This window comes from Podarcis bocagei, assembly GCF_964188305.1.
Source record: "Podarcis bocagei genome assembly, chromosome: 3".
NCBI classification, from domain to species: domain Eukaryota; kingdom Metazoa; phylum Chordata; class Lepidosauria; order Squamata; family Lacertidae; genus Podarcis; species Podarcis bocagei.
Window position 1 is genome coordinate 111,134,254 of NC_138127.1, and position 15,520 is coordinate 111,149,773.

Here is a 15,520-nt window from a genome sequence, read left to right on the forward strand (position 1 = left end):
CCCCCGTAAAAAGGCCGGTTTTCGAAAACATGAGGCGAAGAAGCCCCGCCCATGTCCCTCCCGGATTGGCTGAGACTCCTCGACCGCGGTTGGCCAGCTGCGGGCAACTCCAGGAGCCGCGGGGATGACGTCAAGGGGAGGAAAGAGGAGTGGGCATGCGCAGAGCGAGACCCAGTTCTCACGCCGCGGGAGGGTTGGCTGCGCTGCGCTCATTATGCAATTAGCACGTATATGTAAATTATATGTAAATTATATATTTGCATATATGCAAATTAGATGTGCCAACAAAGGTCTGTATAGTTCAAGCTCTGGTTTTCCCAGTAGTGATGTATGGAAGTAAGAGCTGGACCATCAAGAAGGCTGATCACCGAAGAATGGATGCTTTTGAATTCTGGTGCTGGAGGAGACTCTTGAGAGTCCTATGGACTGCAAGAAGATCATACCTATATCCATTCTGAAGGAAATCAGCCCTGAGTGCTCACTGGAAGGACAGATCCTGAAGCTGAGGCTCCAATACTTTGGCCCCCTCATGAGAAGAGAAGACTCCCTGGAAAAGACCCTGATGCTGGGAAAGATGGAGGGCAGAAGGAGAAGGGGACGGCAGAGGACGAGATGGTGGGACAGTGTTCTCGAAGCTACCAACATGAGTTTGAGCAAACTGCGGGATGTAGTGGAAGACAGGAGGGCCTAGCGTGCTCTGGTCCAGGGGGCCACGAAGCGTCGGACATGACTAAATGACTCAACAACAAGAAATTAGATATTCAGACTTGTGTTGCTACAAGACCCTTTTAGTGTGTATCCATTTTATTGCATTTCTCTTTTCATTAAGCTGCATATTGCCGGGAGGGGAGCTCCGCCTGCCTCCCTAGTGCTGAGCCTGGCTCAGTATCAGAGTCATGGAACTGTAGAGTTGGAAGGGATCCCAAAGGGCATCTAGTCCAGCCCCCTGCAAGGCAGGAATCTCAGCTGAAGCACACAGGACAGGAGCCTTAAAAGTTCCAAGGAACCTGGGAGTTTGCTCCACTGTCAAACATCTCTTACTGTCAGAACGTTCTTCCTGATGTTTAGTCAGAATCTCCTTTCATGCAACTTGAAGCCATGGGTTCAAGTCCTAACCCTCTAAATCAGGAGACGACAAGCTTGTTCTCTCTTCCATGTGACAGCCCTTCAGATATTTGAAGATGGCTCTCCAATCTCCTCTGAGTCTCCTCTTTTCCAGACTAAACATACCCAACTCCTTCAACCATTCCTCATAAGGCTCGGTTTCCAGACCCTTGATCATCTTGGTCGCCCTCCTCTGCTCACCTTCCAGTTTGCCAATATCCTTAAATTGTGGTGCCCAGAATTGGACACAGTATTCCAGGTGTTTTCTGACAAAGGCAGAATAGAGTGGAACTATTCCTTCCCTTGATTTGGACATGAAATTGATGTTGATGCAGCCGAGAATAGCATTAGGTTTTTTTTGCTGCTGCATCACACTGTTGACTCATGTGAATCTTATGTTCTACTAAGACCTTTAGATCTTTTTCACACGGACTACCGGCTGGCCAGGTGCCACTAGCTCCCTCAACCTGAAGCGAGATGAGTACCACATCCCATAGTCGCCTTTGACTGGACTTTACCTTACCCCCATCTTATACTTGTGTAGTTGGTTATTCCTGCCTAAGTGCAAAATCTTACATTTGTCCCTATTGAAATTCATTTTCTACGGTTGCCCCCTGCTCTCCAATCTGTTAAGGTCATTTTGAATCCTGATTCCGTCTTCTGTGTCACCTGCAAATTTGATGAGCATTCCCTCAATCCAAGTAATTTATACGGATGTTGAACAACAACGGGCCCAGGACAGAACCTTGCGACACCCCACTTGTCCTGTTATTCCAGGATGGCGAGGAACCATTAATAAGTATTCTTTGGGTTCGCTCAGTCAGCCAGCTACAAATCTACCTAGTAATTACTTCATCCAGCCACATTTTACCAGCTTCTCCGCCATCATTTCATGGGGTACTTTGTCAAAAGCCTTACAGAAATCAAGATACAATACGTACACAGCATTCCCCTGATCCACCAAGCTTATAATTCTGATCAAAAATAAAGAAATGAGCATCGTCTGGCATGACTTGCTTTTGAGAAACCTAGGATGTTTCCTGAAGGAGTGAGTTCCATAGTATGAGGCTGCTGGAGAACAGCATGGATGGTATACCCACAACATCCATTCTCTCCCTTGACCGCACACCAGGGACAAAACCTTCATCCAGTTCCTGGTTTGTGCCTCCCGAACCGTCTCCACCTACATACAGAATATGTAACGGGCTTGTTGGAACATGACTCCCTGGTTTGGTTACGTGTCGCTTTTTTATATTTTGGAACGCTGAGCTATGAATCAGGAACTCCCTGGTTCGAAACTCGCCCAAAGCTCAGCAATGGCCCACCTACAAATATGTCTGGATTTTTCAGTCTTGAAATGTGGCAACAGATCCTCTCTCCTGCCTTCAGCCCTTCGCCACAACTTAAAGATTTAAAGATGGTAATGTTTAATTTAAAGGGTATTAAAATTGGGATTTGGAAAACCGTTATAAGGATATGCAATGAAATTCAACTAAGGGGAAACGTTTATTATTATTAGTCAGGGTCAGCCACTGTGAGAACAGGATTCTGGACTAGACGGGCCGTAGGATCCAGTAGGATCTTCTTGTTTGTATATGCTGTATATTCTTGTTTGTATGTGCTACATATGATTATTATTGCTTCCAAAAAGACGTGTGCTGTAGCAGTACACTGCAATGCCCCACTGGAAGTTTCTTCCTTCTCCCTAAGTCACATTGCAAAATTATTCTTCCAGACCCCCGTAGATTTTTGCAAGAGGCCTCATTACCCAAGCTTGGCATTTTGCCCGTCCTGCTGGGATCCCCGTTCTGCCTCTTTTCTGATGCTCTTGGGCAGAACTTTCCCGGGTGCCGGGTGATTTTGGTGCCCAGGAATGTGATGCTGTCGCCCATGTGGCCCAAGTGTTTTTCCAGCTCAGCAGGTTATCTGTGTGTCAGGGAGACGCTCCTGGCTTTTGTCTTGTTTTTGGGTTTTGACACAGACTCTGCATGAGCAGACCACAGCATTCCTGCTAAGGGGATTAAAGAGTTTAAAAGTGCACTCTGCCAGCAAAATGGTATTTACGGCGGGAGAATCTACCTTACAAAAAGAAGCACGTTAGAATGTCCCAGGCCGACCTCGGAGTATTTCACGCTTTACAAAAACAACAAGGAATCTTGTGGGCATCTTAAAAGGCTAGGAATCTTCTTGTGGTGCAAGCTTTTGTGGGCTACAGCCTATTTCATCAGGTGTGCGGTTATCCTAAGTTGCATATGTGGCTGGCAGAGGAGGGCTGTACAATGGGGTAGGAAGGAAAGGAAAATCAGAGAAGTACAGAGAGTGATAATTACATGATTAGCAGTGGCCACAGACACACGAAAAGGCTGGTTGTGTTGATAACACAGACATCGTGGCACTGGCAAACCCAGGGGTCCTCATATTTTTCAGCAGGTGGCCGGTCAACTGTCCATCAGACCTTGTGGGGGGCTGGACTATATTTTGGGGGATAATAATAATAATTTATTATTTATACCCCACCCATCTGGCTGGGTTTCCCCAGCCACTCTGGGCGGCTTCCAACAGAATATTTAACCTATTAACCTATTAAACATTAAAAGCTTCCCTAAAGAAGGCTGCCTTCAGATGTCTTCTCAACGTCTGGTAGTTGTTGTTCTCTTTGACATCTGGTGGGAGGGTGTTCCACAGGGCGGGTGCCACCACCGAGAAGGCCCCCTGCCTGTAACTTCTTGCAGTGAGGGAACCACCAGAAGGCTGGGCAGAACGATGGAGATGCTCTTTTAGGTATACCGGACCGAGGCCGTTTAGGGCTTTGAAGGTCAACACCAACACTTTGAATTGTGCTCGGAAACGTACTGGGAGCCAATGTAGGTCTCGGGGGCCCCCCTCACAGATTGCCTCTTAATACTTGATTGAAATTTTCTTTCAAGATCAGTCTTATTTTGATCCTTTCTCTCAGGGGCCCTGAAAGGCGTGGGGCCCTTAGGCCAGTGCTGACGCTGCCTGTTTGGTAACCTGGCACTGCAGACACCTTCTGCCTGGGATGGAGATGCAGAGCTTCCGAAACATGACCCCAGGTCAGTGCCATGGTCCACGGCATCCGTCCTATTAGTGAGTCGTGGAGCCCATTCAAAAGGCAGAAGGGGGGGGGGTTGGGTTGGATGTTGCAACCGGTCAATTATTCAACAGCCTTTTTGTTCCCCTGATGCTAATTTCTGCCCATGCAGAGAGCCGCACTCTGCCAGCTGCTGCATCCCACAGCTGACCTTGAGGCCACCTTCCCAGCTGCCACGGATATACCCAGGAAGTGGGGAATTGGGGGGGTGGGTGTGTCGTGGGCACAAGGAGACCCTTTCTCTCCTGCAGCCCACATCTGCTCAGCCCCAGGCCTTCGAAGCAGAGAAAATGCACCAAACATTCCTCCTTGACCGAGAATCCCAGGCCAATTCCTCAAAGGATGAGGAAGAGCTGGAAAAGGTTCGGTAAAGGGCAACCGGAGGGCGCTTGTGTTGCTGTTTGCTGTTGCTGATTGTGCTTGCTGTAACGCCAAGATGGTGTCTCAGTTGTGCCTGAACTGCCACGCTGACCGCCAAGCTGCTGTGAACCGAATGATTAACCTGGAAGTCTATGCTAGCTAAGGGACGCGGGTGGCGCTGTGGGTTAAACCACAGAGCCTAGGAGTTGCTGATCAGAAGGTTGCGGTTCGAATCCCCGTGACATTGTGAGCTCCCGTTGCTCGGTCCCTGCTCCTGCCAACCTAGCAGTTCGAAAGCACGTCAAAGTGCAAATAGGTACCACTCCGGTGGGAAGGTAAACGACGTTTCCGTGCGCTGCTCTGGTTCGCCAGAAGCGGCTTAGTCCTGCTGGCCACATGACCCGGAAGCTGTACGCCGGCTCCCTCGGCCAGTAAAGCGAGATGAGCACCGCAACCCCAGAGTTGGCCACGACTGGACCTAATGGTCGGGTCCCTTTACGTTTACCTAATCCCCATGTTACCCCCCCCCCAAACTATATCATTCATACATCACGGTTACATCATGAAAGGGGAGGTCTGGTGGCAGTACTGTGAGCATCCTGGACCCTGCCCCATGGTTCTCCTTGCCCTCCACCAAACACCCATCAAGTGTAACAAATGAGATCTTTACATTTCCCTGTTTCCCAGCCAAGTTCATCACACCCTTTTGTCTCCATCTGGGTTGGTGCTTTCTGGAATGGCTACCTGTCTGGCACTCAGGTATCAGGATGCCAGGGATTCTCACTCAGGCAGAGGGGCTGCTGAGGAGCTGAGTTCACATGTCTATATGAATTTCTGAAGTTTCCCCAGTGAGCCAGTACAGAGATACATTGATCAGTGAATTCTTACATTTGTTATTGTGCAGCAGAGGCCCTTTGAATAGATAGGAAGAAACTGTGATGAAGTGTTTTGTGGGGACAAGTCACAAAAGTCACAAAAGTGACTGTGCTGGTTTTGGTAGTGGGCTGCATGTGCAGGATATCTGCTGGAGGGGCAACCCCCCCCCCAGCCTATACATAAATTCCTGCAACAGCTGATTCTGATCTCCATACTTCCTCCATCTCATGACTTCCCCTCACACCTTTTCACCATGTGCCTCCCTTCCCACAGCTCTTTCCCTCCCTCCCTCCTCACTTTCTCCCAGGGAGCAGAAGGAGGACTTGAAAGGGATCTTTGTGTGTTGGAAAGCAAATACGGTCCCATTGTCCCTTCCTTCCCCTCCACTGCTGCCATCGCTGCACATCCAGTGAGCAGCAGCAGCAGGACAGAATATCAGGAATGGATGAAGCATCACCGGTGCCACTTGTTTATGGCCTCAGGACGGGTCACAGGTTGTTCAGAGCAGGTGTGAACCCCTGGAGGCATCAGCGAGGAAGAGGCGAGTGAGGCAGCAGTCAGGCAGCCGTTCCTGGATTGGGGCTTCAAGCTCTACATAGAAATCTCAGATTAGTCAGCATGTAAAATCAGAATCCGGGATGCGGGTGGTACTGTGGGTTAAACCACAGAGTTTAGGACTAGGTCAGCAGTTTGAATCCCCGCAACGGGTGAGCTCCCGTTGCTCGGTCCCTGCTCCTGCCCACATAGCAGTTCGAAAGCACATCAAGGTGCTAGTAGATAAATGGGTACCACTCTGGTGGGAAGGTAAACGGCTTTTCCATGTGCTGCTCTGGTTCGCCAGAAGCGGCTTAGTCATGCTGGCCACATGACCTGGAAGCTGTGTGCTGGCTCCCTCCACCAATAAAGCGAGATGAGCGCTGCAACCCCAGAGTCGGCCGTGACTGGACCTAATGGTCAGGGGTCCCTTTACCTTTAAAATCAGAATCAGCCTTGGGGGGTGAATGTGGGCCCCCAGGCGTCTCTCTCTCTATGGCTCCTGAGATTCTGCCCAGGCCACGCCTCCCAGCAGCCCTGCTCCACCCACCTTCCTCAAGGGCTGCTGCCTGCCTGGGCTGTCTCCTTAAGCTGTGGCCATGGCTCTGATTTTTCTATGGCGGGTTGCATAGAAACAGGGTTGTTAAGACTGCGGAGAGAATAATTGGGTGCACCCTTCCCACCTTGGATCAAATCTGTGCTTCCAGGTGCCATAAGAAAGCTGCAGAGATAGCGCAGGATAGTGCGCACCATGGAAATGATCTCTTTCAGCTTCTGCCTTCTGGAAGAAGGTACAGGGTTATAAAGACTAGGACTAGCCGCCTGAGAAACAGTTTCTACCCAAATGCGATTTTGGCTTTAAACGCAGTGTAAGGAGTCTCTATGGGAGTATATTGTATTTAATTATAGGTTATCAGTTTTTAGGGGATTTAAGCAAGCTGGGATAGCTGGGATAGCAGGCTTGTTGGTTTCTGAATGTCTGATGTAGATTTTCTTAATTTCGTTGTTCTGTATGGGACAATGACAATAAAGATTATCATATCGATTATCGTATCATTTCGTAACCTCAGGTTGAGTGCGCAAAGGTAAAGGTAACATGTGCTCAGGCCACTTTTTCCTCTTGCCCTGGCAAGCCAGAAGGTTGCCCGGCGGCGAATGTGGCTTCTGCTAAGAACGGCTGTTGGGAGGAAGGCGAATGGGTAGGCAAGGGGGCATGAGGACCCTTCAGTTCTGGCCTGCGTGGAAAGGAGACCCTCTTGCTGCTTCCCTGGGGCCCTGGCAGCCCTGTGAAAAGAGCTGGCGGAGGTGCTCAGAGCCCATCCAAGGCTACAGGATCAGGCCAGTGGCCCACCTAGTCCAGCGTTCCAAGTCTCTCCTGTTTACTCCTGTTTATGACCTCCGGGGTTTTGATGAATGCATTCCTCCTTTTATTCCTATTTTATTTACTCTGGACTACTATGCATGCTCAAGTAGGAAATAGTTTCTTTGTAGTTTTAACTTTAACTTTGTCTCACGGGGTGTTTTTTTTGAAATGTTGGTGGCTGCCACAGCCTCCTGCAGCAGGGAGGCTAGATGATGTTACAGGTAGGTAGCCATGTTGGTCTGCCGTAGTCGGAAACAAAATAAACAAAATGAGCTTTCGTGGTATCTGAAGAAGTGTGCATGCACACGAAAGCTCATACCAATAACAAACTTACTTGGTCTCTAAGGTGCTACTGGAAGGAAATTTTTAATTTTGTTTAGCCTAGATGATGACATTGTCAGGGGTCTGGGGAGGGCGCATCACTGCCCCTCAGCTGAGAAGGTGGTGACTGAGAAGGTGGTGACGGCTAAGGGAGCTGGGCATGTTTAGCCTGGAGAAGAGGAGGTTAAGGGGTGATATGATAGCCATGTTCAAATATATAAAAGGATGTCACATAGAGGAGGGAGAAAGGTTGTTTTCTGCTGCTCCAGAGAAGCGGACACGGAGCAATGGATCCAAACTACAAGAAAGAAGATTCCACCTAAACATTAGGAAGTGGAATTTGCTGCCAAGGAGTGTGGTGGGGTCTCCTACTTTGGAGGTCTTTAAGCAGAGGCTTGACAACCATATGTCAGGAGTGCTCTGATGGTGTTTCCTGCTTGGCAGGGGGTTGGACTCGATGGCCCTTGTGGTCTCTTCCAACTCTATGATTCTATGATTCTATGACTCTCCAGAATTTCTGGCGTAGCTAAATGGGCCCCAAGCACAGGCCTCGCAGCCGAGCCCTGCTTCGAAGTGATTCTGGCTACGTGGATCTCAGCCGGGCTGTAAAAACTGCAGCCGGCGCAAAGGAGGCGTCCCTGCTTGTGCAATGCTGGGTGTGCCCAGGGCCGCCTCATCGTGACTCAGACTCCTCAGTGAAATGCCAGAGCCAGCCAGCCCGGGATTACTTCCTCACCCCAGAGCCGGTTTTAGCCCTTGTTCGAGGTGCTATGGGAGGGAAATCCGGCAGCCGAGTCTCCTGTGCTCCTCTATCCTTGCTGCATGTTCCCTGCTGACTATAATAGTAATACAGTGGTACCTCGGGTTAAGTACTTAATTCGTTCCAGAAGTCCGTTCTTAACCTGAAACTGTTCTTAACCTGAAGCACCACTTTATAGAATCATAGAATCCTAGAGTTGGAAGAGACCACAAGGGCCATCGAGTCCAACCCCCTGCCAAGCAGGAAACACCATCAGAGCACTCCTGACATATGGTTGTCAAGCCTCTGCTTAAAGACCTCCAAAGAAGGAGACTCCACCACACTCCTTGGCAGCAAATTCCACTGTCAAACAGCTCTTACTGTCAGGAAGTTCTTCCTCATGTTTAGGTGGAATCTTCTTTCTTGTAGTTTGGATCCATTGCTCCGTGTCCGCTTCTCTGGAGCAGCAGAAAACAACCTTTCTCCCTCCTCTATGTGACATCCTTTTATATATTTGAACATGGCTATCATCTCACCCCTGAACCTCCTCTTCTCCAGGCTAAACATGCCCAGCTCCCTTAGCCGTTCCTCATAAGGCATCGTTTCCAGGCCTTTGACCATTTTGGTTGCCCTCCTCTGGACACGTTCCAGTTTGTCAGTGTCCTTCTTGAACTTTAGCTAATGGGACCTCCTGCTGCTGCTGTGCCACCGGAGCACGATTTCTGTTCTCATCCTGAAGCAAAGTTCTTAACCCGAGGTAATATTTCTGGGTTAGCGGAGTCTGTAACCTGAAGCATATGTAACCTGAAGCGTCTGTAACCCGAGGTGCCACTGTAATAATAATAATTTATTATTTATACCCTGCCCTTCTGGCTGAGTTTCCCCAGCCACTCTGGGCGGCTCCCAAATGAGTGTTAAAAACAATACAGCATTAAATATTAAAATCTTCCCTAAACAGGGCTGCCTTCAGGTGTCTTCTAAAGAGAAGATAGCTGCTTATTTGCTTGGCATCTGAAGGGAGGGCGTTCTACAGGGCGGGTGCCACCACCGAGAAGGCCCTCTGCCTAGTTCCCTGTAACCTCACTTCTTGCAATGAGGGAACTGCCAGAAGGCCCTCAGCGCTGGACTACAAAGAAAGGGCTTCACAGCACAGTACTATGAAATCACACACAGAGAGAGAGAGAGAACTCTGACGTTTTCCTGCTTGAAAACACAAAGCCTGTATTGAGTCAGGGACCATTCAGCCAGGGCTGTGCCACATTTTTCATGATCCAAGCTGCCAGGTGCTGCTGCTGCGCTGCTGCTGCTCCACTTTCTAGCCAGGGATGGTCTCGGGTGGGGGGGGGGCAGGACTTTCTGGCTTCTTGGCAGAAGGTGAAGAAGAAGAGTTTGTATTTGATATCCCGCTTTATCACAACCCTAAGGAGTCTCAAAGCGGCTCACATTCTCCTTTCCCTTCCTGCCCCACAACAAACACTCTGTGAGGTGAGTGGGGCTGAGAGACTTCAGAGAAGTGTGACTGGCCCAAGGTCACCCAGCAGCTGCAAGTGGAGGAGCAGAGACGCGAACCCGGTTCACCAGATTACAAGTCCACTGCTCTTAATCACTACACCACCAGGGACGTACTGCCTCTGAACTGTGCAGCTGGCCAATAGAAATGGGAGCCTGAGTTTCAATTTCCCTCTTCCCTCCTTGCTCCTTTGTGTGTTGTTTTCTCAGATTGTAAGCCTGTGGGTAGGGGGGACATCTCGCTATGATTTTATGTAAGCCTCCAGGTCTGGGAGATTTTTCTAGCCGAAGAGCAGGGCACAAATGCTCCAAATCGGTGTTTCCCTAAACTTGGATCTCCAGCTGCTTTTGGACTACAACTCCCATCATCCCTAGCTAGCAAGGCCAGTGGTCAAGGATAATGGGAATTGTAGTTGGAGACCCAAGTTTAGGGAAACACTGCTCTAAATAACTTAATAACAACAGTAACAAAGCATTTGAGGAGAAGGTCAGAATGTTTTATTCTTTTGTGTGTTTTATTTCTTACTCTGTTAATCCTATTAAGCTGAATAAAATGTTTAAACCATTTGACCTGATCTGATCTACCCCTGCCTGTTCAGAAGTTGGAGAGGCGTCAATATATCTCACCAAAAGTTCTACTCTTCCGGACACATTCCAAGGCAAGGGGAGCCAAATATCCTGGCCACTTAGGTCACTGGGACAATGTAAGAATCTACACTTAGAAGTCACGAGCTGCACAAATATAAAATGAGGGAAGCGTGGCTTACCCACAGCACATGTGAAAAGAACCTAGGGGTCTTAGTAGACCACAAGCTTAACGTGTCAACAGTGTAAAGCAGCAGCTAAAAAAGCAAATGCTATTCTGGGCTGCATCAACAGAACTATAGTTTCCAGATCGAGGGAAGTAAGAGTATCGCTCTATTCTGCCTTGCTCAGACTCCAGCTGGAGTCCTGTGTCCAGCTCTGGGCACCACAATTTAAGAAGGATGTTGAGAAGCTGGAAGGTGGGCAGAGGAGGGAGACCAAGAGGATCACGGGTCTGGGAATTAAGCCTTATGAGGAACGGTTGAAGGAGCTGGATATGATTAGCCTGGAAAAGAGGAGACTGAGAAGAGATATGAGAGCCATATTCAAATATCTCAAGGGCTGTCCCATGGAAGATGGCGCAAGCTTGTTTTCTCCTGATTTAGAGCACAGGATCCGAACCAACAGTTTCAAGTTACAAAAAAGGAGATTCCAACTAAATAACAGAAAGAACATTCTGACGGCAAGAACTGCTTGGCAGTGGAATGGACTCCCTCGGAAGCTGGTGGTGACCTCTCCTTCCTTGGAAGTTTTTAAGCAGAGATTGGAGTCCCCAAAAAATAAACCCATAGGGTGCCAGGTCGGAGCCCCGCCAAAGAGCGTCCCCACGACTCTGGCGTCGGCGGGAGCTCCTTGCTGCCCAGATTCCCTGGGCAAGGCGGAAAGGCCAGGCGGCGGCAGCGCCAACTGCGCGGCGCTGGGTGGGCAGACCTTGCTATGGACTTTGGTTGGTTGCCTTGGTTGCCCAAGGGGCCTGGTAGGACTTTTTTATCCATTTGGCAAATTGGCACCTGCCTCTTGGGTTTTTCGCCTACCTCGTAGCAATGCGTCATAACTTTCTGGTATTGGCGCTTAGGCATTGGAATAGGTGTGCTGTGTTGGAGGACTGGGTATGCGCCATCATCTACCCCTCCTCTTTTGGGTATTCCATTAAAGGAATCCAGCAGTCGTGGATCCTGTCTGATGCCCTGCTGGTGGCTAGGGCCATGGCACGACCCCCAGTGACGTCATGGGGGAGCTTCCAGTTGTATTTGCTTTAACAAGCTCTTCCCATTGGTTGTTAACCCTGATATGACTCCCGGCTGTGCGGGGTGGAGTCTGGTATTGCTGTTTCATCCAATGCCTAAGCCAATACTACTCACATGCTGTAACCAATAAAAGTTGTGGCCTAATTTTGCGCATTAACCTAAAATAATGTGTCTGTGTGTCTTATTATAGTCCTATGCTATTCTATAGACTGCATCAACAGAACTATAGTTTCCAAATCAAGGGAAGTAAGAGTACCACTCTATTCTGCCTTGCTCAGACTCCAGCTGGAGTCCTGTGTCCAGTTCTGGGCACCACAATTTAAGAAGGATGTGTACAAGCTGGAAGGTGGGCAGAGGAGGGAGACCAAGAGGATCACGGGTCTGGGAATTAAGCCTTATGAGGAACGGTTGAAGGAGCTGGATATGATTAGCCTGGAAAAGAGGAGACTGAGAAGAGATATGAGAGCCATATTCAAATATCTCAAGGGCCGTCCCATGGAAGATGGCGCAAGCTTGTTTTCTCCTGATTTAGAGCGTAGGACCCGAACCAACAGTTTCAAGTTACGAAAAAGGAGATTCCAACTAAATAACAGAAAGAACATCCTGACGGTAAGAACTGCTTGGCAGCGGAACGGACTCCCTCGGAAGGTGGTGGTGAACCTTCCTTCCTTGGAAGTTTTTAAGCAGAGATTGGAGTTCCCAAAAAATAAACCCACAGGGTGCCAGGTCGGAGCCCCGCCAAAGAGCGTCCCCACGACTCGGCTCCTTGCTGCCCGGATTCCCGGGTGAGGCAGAGACGGCGCTGGGCGGGCACACCATCTCCACCGTCTCCTGCTGCTGCCCGAGCAATATCCGCAGCGGAACCGGGCCTCGGCCGCTGAGCAGGGCTGCTCCGCTGGGCTCTGCGGACGCCCCGGCCCTTCTGGATGGAGCCCCGAGGCGGCGGAGGAGTAGGAGGCTCCGCAGCCGGGAGCGCGGCGCTGGCACTGACCCGTCCGGCGAGAGCCGCTGCGCGGAGACTGCGGGGGCCCCCGCGCTGGCAGCCCCCTGAGCGCCCGGAGCGTCGCCCATAGCTGCCAATGTTTCCCTTTTTTAAAGGGAAATTCCCTTATACCGAATAGGATTCCTCGCAAGAAAAGGGGAAAGTTGACAGCTATGGCCTCCCCGGGCTCAATGAGCAAGGGCTGCACCCATCCGGCCATGCTGGTCAGCTGCGACCTGTGCCTCGTGCGCCCAAGTAAGTGCCGGGGCTCCGTGCGGGGCGGGAGACGAGGGCGAAAAAGCCCCCGGGGCTCAGGATCGGTGCCTGAGACCAGCGCATCTCCTTCGACCCCCAGTGCAGACCCGGCTGTCCGTCTCTCGGGGCGCTGGCCTTGGTGCTGAAACCAGGCTGCCCCGCAGCCCGATGGCCTTTCTGCTCCCTGCCCTGGCCCTCGGGAGGGCGAGGCTGGGGTGGGGGTGGAGTGGGGGTCTATCTGGCCCCCCTGCTCTGCCCTGCTCGGCTGCCCTTGGACAGGAGCACAGGCTGCGTTGTTGTTGTTGTTGTTTAGTCGTTTAGTCCTGTCCACGTCTTCGTGACCCCCTGGACCAGAGCACACCAGGCCCTCCTGTCTTCCACTGCCTCCCGCAGTTTGGTCAAACTCATGCTGGTAGCTTCGAGAACACTATCCAACCATCTCATCCTCTGCTGTCCCCTTCTCCTTGTGCCCTCCATCTTTCCCAACATCAGGGTCTTTTCCAGGGAGTCTTCTCTTCTCATGAGGTGGCCAAAGTCTTGGAGCCTCAGCTTCAGGATCTGTCCTTCCAGTGAGCACTCAGGGCTGGTTTCCTTCAGAATGGAGAGGTTTCATCTTCTTGCAGTCCATGGGGCTCTCAAGAGTCTCCTCAAGAGCCAGAATTCAGAAGCATCCATTCTTCCGCGATCCTGACCGCCAATTCCCCGTGGATCGGGGCAGCAGCGCCGCAGCCAAGCCAGGCTTGGGCCCCTCTCGAAGCACCTCTTTCCCGGCCATTAGGGCTCATTAGAGCAAAAGCCTGACTCCAGAGGAGACCGCGGGTGCCAGCTGGTCTCGCTTGGGCGAGAAGTAGCCTCTGCCCACCTCCGCCCCCTCTCGGGCAGCGGCAAAGGTCCCCTGGCAGGGGGCGCCTCCTGGTACCCTGCCCTTGACCCACGAGGAGGTGACTCTGGCCCACTCTGACGCCCAAGACCCCCAAACCACCCATCTCCTTCGGTGCACACTTGACCCACGAAGATCCACGGTCACGATCCCCTCCAATCTGGCCTGCTTTGCCCGGAATCCGGACAGAAACTGGCGGCCGTTGCTTCACTTCCAGCTGCCCAAGACAAGGGACCGGACTCTGCCCCGCTTGGAGGGGGACACCTTTTGACCTCCCCATCCACCCGGGCATTACACGCTGGCTTTCACACCGCCAGACTCCCCTACTTGGCGGGGTCCGTCTTCCCAGTGGCGTAGCGTGGGTTGTCAGCACCCGGGGCAAGGCAAGTAAACCCGTGGATTTGCGCCCCCTAACCCTAACCCCCAGATGTTGCGCCCGGTGCGCCCGCCCCCCCGCCCCCCCACGCTACGCCACTGCGTCTTCCTAATGCATAATAGCTGACTTTGAGCTGAGGCCCCTTTGGAGTTGTAAGTGCAGCCCACCTCATTTCCTGGGCCGTAGCACCATCTGCTGTTGAATGTGGCTCATTGCACCAGCGACGAAGTAAAGGGACCCCTGACCATTAGGTCCAGTCATGACCAACTCTGGGGTTGCGGCACTCATCTCGCTTTACTGGCTGAGGGAGCCGGCATACAGCTTCCGGGTCATGTGGCCAGCATGACTAAGCCGCTTCTGGCGAACCAGAGCAGCGCATGGAAACACAGTTTACCTTCCCACCGGAGTGGTACCTATTTATCTACTTGCACTTTGACGTGCTTCCGAACTGCTAGGTTGGCAGGAGCAGGGACCGAGCAACGGGAGCTCACCCCGTCACGGGGATTCGAACTGGCGACCTTCTGATCGGCAAGTCCTAGGCTCTGTGGTTTAACCCACAGCGCCAAGTGACAAAGTAGCCGCTGCCAATCACCAGTTCTTCCAGGTTAGTGCATGGCAGCAGTGAGCACATCCAGCTCTGGCCATTATGCGCAGACAGGTGGCACTGCCAGGCCAGGAGATTCAGGGAATGGCACCTTTGGCAACACCTCATAGCCAAGGAAGATTGTCTTCCATGAAAACGGTTTTATTTTTTATTTTTTTAAAAATGATATTTATTAATATTTCACAAACAATAAAAACAAAATCCAACATTTAAACGTTTAAACATTTAAACTACAAAAATAAGACAAATAAAAATACACAGTATAAAAACAGTTGATAGAAGAAAGAGAGAGAGAGAGGAGAGAAAAAAAGGAAAAAATGGAGAGTGAGAAGAAGAAGAAAAGCCAAAAATCAAAGCTAAAAATGAATTAATATTTTCAAATCTTATATTTTCTTCACTAGTTTCTTGACCTCCTCACACCTCCCATTTTGTATTCCAGTTCAAATATTAAATTCAGCAAATCCTTACCCTCTAGCATTTATCCTTACTCCATATGTTAACCTATTATTATAAATATCCATTTCCAATTATCATTCCCTATTTACATTTTCTTAAGCATCTCTTTACCAGTACCACTTATTTTCAATCAAACGTCATTTCAACATTCCTTAATTTTACAGGGCTTCTGCAGGTAGTCTTTAAACTTCTTCCAATCTTCCTCCACCGACTCTTC

At 50.4% G+C, this 15,520-nt stretch overlaps 1 protein-coding gene across 2 annotated transcripts in view; it reads right to left on the reverse strand.

Annotated features, from left to right (window-relative positions):
- Positions 1-15,520, reverse strand: part of HADHB (hydroxyacyl-CoA dehydrogenase trifunctional multienzyme complex subunit beta) — a 348,394-nt gene that overhangs the window by 137,805 nt on the left and 195,069 nt on the right. The gene's annotated exons all lie outside the window — the stretch shown is intronic.